Source organism: Amblyomma mixtum, chromosome 5 (assembly GCF_055824585.1).
Source record: "Amblyomma mixtum isolate Tamu chromosome 5, ASM5582458v1, whole genome shotgun sequence".
NCBI lineage: Eukaryota > Metazoa > Arthropoda > Arachnida > Ixodida > Ixodidae > Amblyomma > Amblyomma mixtum.
This window is the reverse complement of record NC_143016.1, coordinates 181,005,863-181,019,683: the sequence shown is the minus strand read 5'-3', so window position 1 is coordinate 181,019,683 and position 13,821 is coordinate 181,005,863.

Here is a 13,821-nt window from a genome sequence, read left to right as displayed (position 1 = left end):
CGGTTCCGGTTTAAAATTCATACCGGCATACTGGAAAGTCCTGTATTCTACAGGCTAGGCCCGCATTATACAGGAGGGCCCTGTATCACAGGAAAAAGGCAGGAATAAAATGATTCAAATATATCCCACTTGGACTAAATCGGCCCAAAAACTGGGGCCATAAGTGTACATGCCAAATGCTGCAATATACAGAGCCTCCGAAACTGGTAATCTGCGATTATCAGCGACTCGTATTGCAGTCGATGTGCAATTGTGTTATTTTCTTCCAGCTTTTACCAAGTATTGGTAGCTTGGTGAGTATTAGAATGCATCAAAAACTCCTAAAGATGTTTATTTTTTTCGCATGTCTTGAACCAGCTCACTGAGGTAATAATTTAACTCTTTGCGACGATCTACCGGCGTTGGGGTCTCTACAGGGTGCTGGCCAATGAAGTAGTGAAACGCACCTGCAGAAAAGAAAATATGATTGGTAGTACATAATGCCCCCAGCTTATCATTTAATTGGGCACTGACACACAACATAATGCATTGAGCACTGTGACATGCAACTTACGGCCAATGGCTTGTACCTTTTCACGGGTCATTGGCTTTCTGCCCACTGTGGAGGCTTCTGACTTCAGGTTCCGATGACAAGCTTACCCTGTAACGCTCCTTTCCAGGAGTTGTGGAGTCGTCCAAAGGCTGTGTCCTTGCAGAAACGCGAATATTTGGGTGCCACCATAACTGCTGCCCACGTTGCCGAAGGAATAAAAATTCCATTCCCGAGGTGGACCTGTATGCAATAATTACAAATGCATAGCCCAGTAGCACAAACGGGGCTCTGAATTGCGGGCCCTCGTGGGCCCAGACAAGCCATAGACAAGCCAGACATCTCAAGACGCCAGGCCCTGAGCATTGGCAATGCTGATTATCGTGAATGCACCTCACGCCTTCCATATTTGAATCAATAATGTATTGCAAATCTGCGTCGTAACATTGTTGGTGTGAAAACAGGTTGCTCGGACGATTCCGATCCTTGCGTGGTCATCCTCCATTATTTACGGCACATACCGCAGCATCGATGCGATGCGTGATGTTTGTTCAGTCTTGAGCAGCTCCCCCTCAGGACGCTTATCGATGATTGCTCTAGCACGTATACACCATATGCCTCTGTAAAGAAAGAATACAAACTATAAAACTAATTTTAGTCGTGTTATCATGAAGGACAAGGAATTTCGGTACGTAACTGAAAGAAAATTTTGCGCTATTTCGTCCCTCTGTGCTATGCAATCTACAAAGTTTTAGTTAAGAGACATTGGACAGTTAGAACGTTTCTGTTGACGCCGAGCATATAACCGAGACGGAGGCAGTACTTAAAGAACGGAGTGATTTAAAATGCGTACTTACGTCCTAGCAGCACGACGTCGCCGTCATAAAATCCGCCTTCACCGCCGTGGCCTCCACCGACAAATGTTCACCACTCACGTCTTTTGGAGCGATGGAGCGAAGTCATTCATAACTGAGACAAGGATAATAGGGTTTCACCATATTTGCACTGGACGTACGCATGAAAGACGATATAATCTTTGATCATGGATTGATCAAGGCAACACGAAGAAAGGCACAAAAAATTGTATAACACAAATTCAACGCCAACGAGCGAGTGGCAGCGTGTTTTCGCAGCTACCTTCAATCGCTTGACACTCAGCCCAGCCGCAGGAGAGAAGAAAAACCTGTTCCAAACAAACACAGGAAAGGCGGGGGAGCACTTCTGCATAAAGTCACCGCGCAGCGACCGGGCACAGTGAACAAGCAGAATCGGAACCTCCTCTTGAAAGAATGTCGTACGCCAAAAAAAGGACGAAACAGGAAGGGAAAACACGTTTTTCCTTCCTGTTTCGTCCTTTTTTCGCGTACGACATTCTTTCAAGACGATGTACCAACTAACCCGTCAAAAAGTTCTACTACGGAACCTCCTCGCCACTTCATGGAAGCCTCGCGGGGAGCGTGGTCGGGAGGGCGGCTTAAAATGTTCGGTCGTGGGTTGTAGAGTGAGCGCCTCCGCGCCGTTTCGGGGAACGGCACTGGGAGGGACAGGACAGACACAGAGGAGCCCAAGGGGAAGAACAAAGGCCGACAGAAAAACCAGGGATGAGCAGGTTTTTGGTTGCGACCGACTCGGACCCAGGAAAAGCAGAGAAGGCGGGGACAAGAGAAAAAAAAAGCTTTAATAAAAATTGCGCAAAGACGGGTTACTCGTGTAAGGTTTCTACAGGTGGTTTTTGTTTTTATTTTGTTCTCTCGAGCGCTGTATCTTTTAGCTAGCACGAAGCGTCGCCCTTAAGGGAACACCCCAAGCTGCCGGCTCCGTTGGATTAACCTTTTCTTCGTCGATAGAAATGTTCTGGGCGATTTGTGATTAGTATCTCTTCCTGATAGAGTGAAGGGTGGGGCCGCTCGCGATGGCGCTTGGACAAGTTGCGTTATCAATGTGCGATCACTTGAAGAAGTGCAAAGAATTCCTGGACGAAAACCAAGAATTTTCTTTCTTCATCGATGCGTCGCTACAGACTGCCGCTAGCGAACATTAAGAAAGCTGCTGCAATGAACGCGACAGTAACAAACCTTTTGGAGCCTCTGGCGCAGTCACCGGAGGCTCGCCATGTTTATCAGCCAGTCGTGAAGTTCTGCACTGTGAAATCCAGAGTAATCTGCGCAGGACTTACGAAGGCTGCTGGCGGATATATACTAGCCGTTTGCCCGCACACAGCCACCCTGGCTTTGTCAGGGTACTGCACGGGAAGCCAATATGGCGGTTGCCCGCAAATCCACGTTCATTCAGCCCCCGCCTTTCATGCACAAACTGCATGTTTTGCCACTGCAAAGCTCACGCTTAGCCCTTTTCTTTTCCTAGCCCTTTCGACAAAACCGTTTATGTGTTGATTATCGCACTTATGCGCACGCTGACCCCCCCCCCCCCCAAAAAAAAAAAAAAAAACTGCTGGCGTACAACAGTCAATCTGCAGACCAAGCACCAAAACCGCAGCACATATAGCTCTGAATACAGGCTGGTATGTCCGGTTTGAGCTCCGTACCGGACTAGTCTGTCCGGTTTGAGCTCCGTACCGGACGGGTCTGTCCGGTTCGAGCTTCGAACCGGGAATGGACTGTCCGGTATGAGCTCCGTACCGGAGCGGTCTGTCCGGTTTGGGATCAATACCGGACCGGTATGAACCGGTATAGCCATCAAACCGGATGGGTCTCGCCGGTATGAGAGTGATACCGAACCGGTATGAAACCGATATGTTCCGGTAAAATCCGGTTTGCCGCGATACCGGATTTTTCAATAGGGATACACAACCAGACTCCTTTCCGTCAACTATATTTTCTTCACCTGCTCGAAATTCACGCACTGCGTGCGAATACAAATTTTTAATACCTTCTTCTCATAACATCTACGGCCACCGGCGCCTAAGGTACACATGCGGTAAAGCTTGGAATCATCTTCCCCTAGGCATTCTTCCTGCTTTGTATAGTTGTAGCACAGTAATCCTGAAGAAACATTTCTTGGCGTTTAATGTTTAATTATGTTATTGGCAAACAATAAGTAAATGGAATTTCTTAATGGATGTGTGCTTTCAACGTAAGGGATAGCATGTGTGCAATGTGGATTATGCAGTGTATTTTGTTTGTGGTGTATGAAGTGCATCTTGTTTACTTTATGACCTTGCATCTGTTTGCCTGCATGGCAGTGTTAGTTGTGCATTGTTGATGTGAATAAGTGTTTGGTTTATTTTTTAGCTCCAAGAGACGTGCGATCATTTGTTTTTCCTGTTTAGTATGTGTAGTTTGTGGTTTTGAGTTCGTGCATGCCATCTTCCTCACTTTTTCTATATTATTTTGTATGGATCCGGTACTAGCCTTTTGCTATGGATTTACTCAGCTTTGTGTATTGAAGCTGTACCTCTTATGACAATAAATAAATAAAATAAATATCCAGAACAACACAGGCACTCAAAACTATTCAAGACTTTACAGCACTTCTGGACAGTCAGGGCCATATTTACCCAATATTCGTACATTTAGAAAAGGCATACGACCGCATTTTCCATCTCAGCAACAATTACAACTATAAAAATAGAAACAAGACTCAATACTTCCATTTGTAATTAGGGGGGAATTACTCATTGACGTCCACCCGAGCGCAGCCATACGGCTACAAAGGAAAGCTATACAGCTTTCTCTGAAACTTCGTAGTTAAAGAGAAATTCGTCCTGTTCCGGGACGAATTCTTCTTTAACTACGAAGTTTCTGAGAAAGCTGTACAGCTTTCCTTTGTAGCCGTATGGCTGCACTCGGGTGGACGTCAATGAGTAATTACTCCCTTATTACAAATCTACTCCACTTTGGGGAATTCCCCTAAACATTTGGTCAATACTTCCATTCGTTTTTACACATACTTTATTGCGGTGGCAAAACCAGGTTTTTGATGGTGTCCGCTCAAGCTCAGCATCGGTTCAGTTTGTTATTCCACAAGGGTTCAACCAAGGGCCTCTTTTCCCATTTTTTTATCAGTGACCATATGAAAGAGTTCAATGATAAGTGAAAATTACTTGCTGATGATTCCCTTCAATATCACCATTTTAATTCTTCAATGACCAGGTGGACCTGAATTCAAAAGGCAAGGTAGAAGCGTAGTGCACCTTCTTTTGTCCGAACAGTGCTCGTGCCGGTCTATTCGAAATTAATAGCAGCATGCGAGTAATTTTAAATATTGATACAAATCGGCAGGCGAGGTGAACCGACTAAACTAAAACAGAATTCACGAGTTGGCGAGAAAAAAGATGCAAGGCGCGCGTACAAATGAAACAACAACAGTAAGGTTATTTTCGCTGTAACCCAAAATCTTAGCACTGCAGCGCTCAGAGTTTATTCTGGTAAACATGTGTACAGAATGCGTCAAATCTAATTCAATTCAATTTTCCAATTCAATTCTTTACTTACCAGAGTGCTGGACAGTTTCGCGGGCTGAAAGTGGCAGCCTACAACATGACTTGACCCTGCAGCCATTTCGGAAGACGACGAACACGCGTTAGCTGGGAAACCTTAAAAGCTAGCTCTTTATAACAAAAAGAACGCATTTCATGCGGCATTTCTGACTTTGCCTTCTGTCTACATGTCTCATTCTACAGCCCATGAAACATTTTAATGGAGTGGACACGGGAACAGCTCTTTCGACCAGACGCTCAAACGGTTTCCCTTTAAAATGCGGCCATAGCTTGTATTCCTCGTGCCTTGGTTATCGGCCGCCTCCTGTGATGCGGCTTCGTCACCCCTGGCATCAGATTTCACTCGCGCCTGCGCAAGTGAATGGATGCTCCCTTCGATCCCAGCCTTCAAGCCAGCTCCCCCCCCCCCCCACCTTATCGAATCTTTGACATCGAATCTTTGCCCTCTGATCCCGCGGATCAAATGAAAGTTATTTTTCAATTGCTTAAAGATGTTCATACGCGGTCCGTGCAAAGTTCTAATACACAGACAGAACTTGCAGCCGATGTTAAAGCTATTAAAATGCGACAAAAGAAGATCGAAACGAAAATAGCGGCTACACAGAATCGTCTAAAAGTACTAGAAGAGGATTACAAAAAGCTATAAGAAGTCAGCCATGAAGAGTTCTGCACACAAACTCGAACTGAAGAACTTTCCGAGATAGTCAGCACTTTGCAAACACGAATAGAGGAACAAGATGACAGGTCACGATGTAACAACTTAATATTCTACGGCATTCCAGATTCTGAGGAGACATGGCAAGAGACAGAAGAAAAACTAACTTCTGCTCTTAACAATTGTCTAGTTTTTACATATACATACATATACATCTTTATTTTCCAGAAGACAACTGGATGGTCTCTTGGGCTAAAAGCTACACAAAAGCTTGACGAGGCCCAAGAGACCAATACAAGGCAGCAGCGTAAAGAATAGAAACATAATAGATGAATAGCACATACAGACAGTAATAGGGTAATAATAAAACAGTTACTGTGACAAGTAATAATGAGGTCAATCACATAAAGCAACCAGTAATGAACTGAAACCAAAATAAAACAACTGAAAAGCACATACGCGGAAACAACAAACAAAAATTAATGGATCACAACTGCACAAAATAGGAATGTAATTGTTTTTTGTTCAAGCCCACTGTGTGTCTGTATTTGTTTAGTATTGTAGGGAGGTTATGGGTAAGTGACTGATATTTATAAAATGTACGAAAATGAGGAACTGCCCACGCATCAACATTTCTTGTTTGCACGCTAATATTTCGTCGCTCTAAGGATGCCAAGGACGTTAGAAGGTTAGTAACTTCAGGGGAGGAAAAGTAGATTGAATGTAATAGGCGAAATTCATACAACTTGTCTACACTTATGATATTGAATGATTCAAATGCACTCTTTGTAGTTTCCATGGGCTCAATATTTGCTATGTAACGGATGATTTTTTTCTGTAAAACCAGGAGTTTATTTAAATGATCCCCTCCTTCCTGATGCACCCGAACGCGTGCATCGCTTAGTAGTTTTCACTCCGAATAAATGTCGCCCCTTCATTGGTAAATTTTTAAATTGCAAAGGAAAAGATTCAAATTCACGCTACACGTAATAGTTTGAAGGACAGGAAAATCGCTCTTAGTGATGACTTTCCAGCTGCAACAAGAGTCGCTCATAAAATGTTCCTTGAATTTGCTGAAAGCTAACCTGGTGCCCCAAAACACACACTGCGGTACAACAAGTTGCACATTAGTGGTAACTGCTACATGTATGACTCGGCCACGGACGCTATCGTCGGCATTCCGACACGCAGGGCAGGCTCTGGTTCAACCGCAGATGATTGGGAGCCCAGCACATCCTAGGCACACGCGAGGGGCAGTGGTCGCGTACCTACAGCCTTTATATCGGTTGTTTTCACTAACATCAGAAGTCTTTTTAACAAATATGCATCGTTATCATCTGCTGTCGACACGTGTTATGCGAAAATTATCGCTTTAACGGAAACCTGGCTAACCGCGCATGTCCGTGATTCTCATATCTTTCTTAACGCTCATCGTTTTGCCCTCTTTCGTCGTGATCGTGGAAAACAGAGAGGTGGAGGCGTGCTGTTGGCGATTTCAAACGATATCACTTCTGCATGTGTACATGCTCAGACTGACTTAGAAATGGTATGGGCAGCAGTAAGACTTAATCACCAGAAAGCCATAATAGGAGTTTGCTACCGCCCATCATCTTCCTCCTCCACCTTCTGCAATGAGCTTCACGATGTCATTAATTATGTTACTACATGATTTCTCCGTGATCTCGTGGTATGAAATTAGGCTATCTTTCATGTCTATGCGGGAGGGCTGCTTTGCGGCCGCCCGGCAGGAGGGTCTATCCGCCGCCCGACCGTTCCCTCGCAAAAGAGGAGGCAATTGCGTGGAGAAGATTGCAAGGGGGGAATCATATAAGCCCCTTCTGGGTATACATAACAATCTCCAAAGAGGAGAAAGACCAATATTGTATAACGTGCGGGGAGAGGGGCACTCTCGACCATGTCATATGGGAATGTGCTGGAAGCCCGGGCGCCGAGCAAAAGATAGAAGATAGAGAAGCCTGGGAGACCTTGCTGCGGAGCGAGGACCCCGCTAAGCAGCAACAAGCCATCCGCCTGGCGGCTGAGGCCGTGAAGAGACAATGTGTCTTCACCAGACCTTAGTTTGCGAGGCTCCTAAGTAGGGCTCCCTTAGGCCTGCGTGCCGGGGGGTCCAAAAAGGAGTCTCATTTCGGTGGAAATAAACGTTTTGATGATGATGATACATGATTTCTCGCATCTCCGATATTTCTACTGAGTGATTTTAATTTTCCCATCACACGGAGCTCCGACATTCCCATGTTGTCACCCTACTCGTCTCTAGCCACTGAATTTTTGGATGTACGCTCAGTATTCTCATTACAGCAAATGTGTACGCAAGCAACAAGACTAACAGGTAATGTTGCCAATGCATTATACATAATCCTCACTAGTCGACCCGAAATAGTTTCACCTCTAACCTATCTTCCTGGCCTTAGCGATCACCCTCTTCACGAATTTTCCATTAAGTTAATATGTCCGGTATCTAACAAAAAGGAAACAGTGATACGCGATTATAAGCGATCCAATTTTTAGGCAATAAACACTGAATTATCTTCTTTTATTGACATTTTTCTTGATGGCTTTCACAATCGTACTGTTGAAACCAACTGGAAAATGTTTTCGGCTGAAGTAAACCAGCTCACTGAACGGTTCATTCCTCAACGCACCATCGTCAGCCACGCTAATGCTCCCTGGTATAGCAATCATATTGTTACGAAGAAGAAGAGGGCAGTAGCGCGGGACGGAGCGCTCGTGCTAGGCCCAAAGCCATTAAACCATATTATCATCTGTCATCATGTCGTGCTTTTCCTAGGCTTGCCACCTCGTAACAATATCATGCGCTTATCTAATAAAAAGAAGCGACTTTATGGCATCGCTAAGTTTTCCCCCCACCAGAGAACGCTTCATACACGGCTGCATCCGAAGAATACGTGAAGGCAAAAAAGGAAAGAAAAAAAAACGCGCTCGTTCGCAGATCCTTCCGTCTATGCTCACAACAAATATCAGAAAAATGTGGTGCGTTTTTAATCCCCCGAATGATGAAAATTTCGTCCTCATTGACTCCTCTGGTGATCCCATTCCTTCAGAACTTGTTGCTACCATTCTTAACTTAACATTCTTAACATTTGCTGAGAACTTTTCTGTTACATCGGATGCACACGCACCTACAACATATTGCAACGGATAATCTCCGTGAAGACGACGTAGAGGAAGTGTCCGGTGTGCGCGCTTGCAGCTCGGGGCTAGCTGTGATCTGCACCCTGTGCTCCGGTCGTCCTTGTGCCGACATAGACTTCGGGCCACGTAACATCTTTGGTGGAGGTGCTGGGTAGACGATCTCCACGCCACGCAGCTCCGAAACGGTCGTCAGGCCGGGGCTACTACCATCATGGCTCCAGCCGGCGAGTCACGAACCACTCCTGCTGCTATGTTTGTGGTCATGGCTTCTCCCCGTGACCCCGGTACCTTTCTCGGAACGACGGCACCGATGTCGACAACTGGCTCAGCCTATATGAATGAGTGAGCACCTATAACCGATGGGATCCCACCGTGATGCTCGCGAATGCCATCTTCTAAGTCGTACGGCCCGGGTCTGGTACGAATCCCACGAAGAAGAACTGACGAGCTGGGACACTTTTAAAGAAAAGCTGCGTACTTTATTTGACAGACCCGATGACCGGAAACTCTCCGCGAAGAAGCAGCTCGCGTCGCGCGCCCAGTCGTCAACCGAAAGCTATGTGGCATATATCCAAGATGTCTTGACGCTTTGCCACAAGGCCGACGCCGCCATGACCGAGTCCGACAAAGTGAGACCTTATTCTGAAAGGGATTGCGGATGATGCTTCTAACTTACTGGTTTGCAAAGACTGCACCACCGTGGACGCAATAATAAAAGAATGCCGTCATTTCAACCAGGATAAAAGCCGCCGAATTCCACAGCAGTTCTCTCGACTCCCTAATACGGCCGCCACCTCGTCCTGCGAGGAACAGCGATTACCGCCCCGCGCCTTTTCCGATGATGACCCCGTCGCCGGCACTGTGAACCTTTCGCCGGCACCCCGTCGCCGCATCGTTCGCCGCGAACTGGAAGCGCTTGCGCTTGTTCTGCCACGTCCGACCACACCTAATAACTCTCTACCCGCCGTGCCGCTGATTCAGGCCGTCGTGCGGCAGGAACTCGCTAATCTGAACCTTCCTCTGGCTGTGTGCACCATCAGAACCCTGGACACCCCCCCCGCCACCTCTCTCTGTTCTTCGTCGCACCTATTATTCTACGCAACGTTATCGCAATCCCACTGAGTGGCGTACGGCAGACGACCGCCCCATCTGCTTCCGGTGTTCTCGTATTTGCCACATCGCCCGATATTGCCGCAGTCCATGGTCTTCACCAGCCCGCAACGTCTGCCCTTCCTTCTACAGTACCACCTCGACCCGCACCTTCTCGCCCCGAGCCCCGTCCGAACCATCTGAAGCAGCCGTTCCGCCTCCACGCCGATTCTCCCGCTCTCCGTCGCCGCAGGGCCGCCGCTCTAGTTCCTCACAGTCGTCTTCCACCAGCCGCTCCCATTTGGAAAACTAAATGATGCAGCTCCCGTAGTTGACGCTGCATCCACGACCCGGACAACAAATTCTCTCTCGACCTCTCGACCAAATCTGCTGGACGTCAACATCGACCGTGTTCCTGTGCGCGCCCTGATTGACACCTGTGCTCAGATGAGTGCTGCCCTCCGCCGTCGCCTCCGAAAAGTCGTCACGCCTGCAATGTCCCGTGTGCGTGTCGCGGATGGTGGAACGCCTGCTGTCGACGGTACGTGTACCGCGCGTGTTACTATTGCCGGCCACAGTATACCGGTTCAAGTCACCGTGCTGACCACCTGTGCCCATGACCTCATCCTTGGCTTGGATTTTCTGACTGACCATTCCGCCCTTATTGACTGCTCGGATGGCGTCTTACACCTCGAACTTCCACTGCTGGATTCAGAACCCGTCGATGTATCCCTGCGCCTGTTCAGTACCGAATATGCTTGCCTGTCATCCCGAACCGCCTCTTCGTTCCACTGACCCCATCTCGCCCAGTTCCTGATGGCGACTATCTCGTTACGCCCAACCTTACGCCCAAAACACTGTTTTAACGCGCATATTGTTGAAGAATTTTCTGCGTCAAATGAGAACTATGAGGCACTGACTGTTCGAGATGGCTGTAGATTTTTCACCGTGATTTATCGCCCACCGCATGCAAACATCACCGTTTTTCTGCGATTTCTTGAGCAGCTTTTTGACTTCATATCTTTAAACAAGTATTTCTTATTTCTTAGTGGGGACGTTAACATTGACCTGACTGGCTCTTCCAGCTATCGAACTGGTCTGTTATCAGTTTTCGATGCATATGGTTTCGTCAACCTCATCAATGAGCCTACACGTATAACATCATCTTCGCAAACTCTAATTGATATCTTTGTTACCAATATCGACAAGCCTTCAACTTCTGGCACCCTTGTGTGGGACATTAGTGATCACTTGCCTATTTTCGCATTTATTCAAGATAGAACAGCACCACAGATAGAAAACTCATCTACATGGTTTTTTTCAAAAGATCACTAATGCTTCTTTAAACAGTTTTCGTGCTGATATTCAGGCCCACCACTGGGCTCTTGTTCTTAAAAACACTGATGTTGATTCCATGTATGACGCTTTCATGTCAGATATTACAGACATATACAAAAAGCATTTTCCTTACACGACACGCTCGAGTGCCAAAAACTCTCGAAAGCCATGGATTACAAGCTACCTACTAGCTCAAATTAAATTTAAAAACGCACTATACTGGAAATTCATAAAATCAAAAGATGCGTCAGATTTTAAAGCATTTAAGTCGTTCAGGAATCGTCTAAATGCTAAGCTTAAGAAGGCTAAAGATCAGTACTTAATGGCGCAGTTCAGTGATGCAATTAAAAACCCTGATTTATTATGGAAGCGGTTAAACAGTCTTCTTCGAAGTAAAAGCCCAGCTGTACTCACCAGTTTGAGTGTGGGTAATAACATTGTGGCTGACAAACAGCTATCTGATATGCTTAATGACCATTTTATTAGTGTTGGCACATCAAACAGTAAACCAGCAATAAGCTCTGTCCCACTTCCTGGACCAAGTGCAGTTAGTAACAGTATGGTGTTTTTCCCCACAACTGAGACTGAAATCATTGCTGCATTCCAGACAATAAAAAATTCTAAATCACATGATGTGAACGACATGCAGATTGCCCCAGTGAAATATATCCTAGACCTGATCGCACCTGTCCTGAATAAGATATACAACTTAGCTCTGGAGTACAGCAGTTTTCCCAAGAACATGCAGATTGCAAAAGTGGTAGCTCTACATAAAGGGGGTGATAAAAATGCCATAAATAACTATCGTCCCATCTCCGTACTACCCATATTTTCAAAAGGCTTGGAGAAAATAATGCACACACGCCTTTACAACTTTTTAAACAAATTCTCACTTATCTCGCCGCACCAGTATGGCTTCCTGAAAGGCAAATCCACAGAATTGGCACTATTAACAGAAAAAGAATTCATTATTGACGCTTTTGAACACAAAGAACTTGTACTAGGACTGTATATTGATTTCACGAAAGCATTTGACTGCGTACATCATGTAACCTTATTATCTAAGCTGCAGCATTACGGAATACGCGGTAGTGCAAATCGTCTCCTTTCCTCATACCTTCAAAACAGGTGCCAGTATGTCAGCAATAACAATCATAATTCCGACATAAGAACCATCACTTCCGGCGTTCCGCAAGGGAGTATTCTAGGACCTCTGCTACTTGTTGTTTATATTAACGACATTTTTTCTCTTCTAAACACAGCTACATGGGTTGGGTACGCGGATGATACTGCTATGTTTTTCAGAGGGGCAAATACTGATGATCTAGTCTGCTCGGCAAATCACGCTTTATCATTAGTTAGAGACTGGTCGCAAACAAATTACCTGCGGTTGAATACCAAAAAAACTCAAGCTATTCTTTTCCGTACTAAGAACACAAAGGTAAACATCAAGGGCAAAATTCTTTTAGACTGCGAAGAGGTAAGCATTATTAATGAAATTAAGACTCTTGGCGTAACATTATCGGAAACTCTAACTTGGAACAAACATGTTGATGGGCTTTGCAACAAACTTAATAAGGTTTGCGGGATACTACACAGACACCGCAACTTCTTGCCAACAACAGTTAAACGCTGTGGGCAATTCCTCTGCGCGGGGACGCACAGGCAGTCACTCGAGGCAGGACTTCGTACAAACGGCTTATTCTCACATGGCAGGGGGGCCGGTCGTCGTCGTGGAAGCTGGGTCAGGTGGTCCTTTCGGCAGGGCTGGTCCAGGAGCGAGAGGCCGCGAGCCTCTCCGGTCTCGCCTTATAAAGGCTTTCTCCTCGCCTCTCTCCCCCCGCCCCACCACTCGGGAAGAAGGGGTCCGAGACTACCCGCGGTGAGCGGCGCGGGATTTGACTTGCCCGCGAGCAGACCCTACATCTCCCCCCCCCCTCAAACGTCCGTCCCGGGGTCCGCCAGTAGGCGTTCGACGACCTCCGGGTCCGGGTCCATAGAGTCGTCGCAGGGGGGAGGGGTGCTCGCCGGGGGGCCGCTCACCGCTGGCTGGACGGGCTCCTCACGAGCCGCCTGGGGGAGCGAGGCGCCTGGCTCCGCTGGGGGCCCTGCCGGCAGCGCCCTCCAAAGCTCCTCGGCCGCCGGGGACAGCAGGTCTGGGCGGCTGGACTGGAGGATGCGGAGGGCCGCCTCCTCCGGGCGCCCCTCTGCAGTGGCGCAGCGGGGGAAGGCGCTGCAGCCGCCAAGCGCTTTTCCGCCGCGAAGGGGCTGCGCCTGGTCCCGCCACCTGGACCGCGCGCAGTAAGAGATGGCCGCTCCGTTGGCGACCGTGGTCCAGGTGGCCACGTGCCGCAGGACCCTGGGCCGCTTGGGTTGCGGCGGCTCGGCGGCCGAAGCGCCGGCTGGGTGCTGAGGGGGGCCCTGCGCCTGGTCGTCACTGGCCCTCTTGCGTTGGCCTGCACCACTGGGAGGTGCTCTTCAGTGGTTAGGCATGTGGTTTGGCGGGCGGTGGGGGCCACCGCGGCCGTGGAACCTGCGCCACTCGCGCGGCTCCTGCCGCCAGCCGGGTGGCGCGCC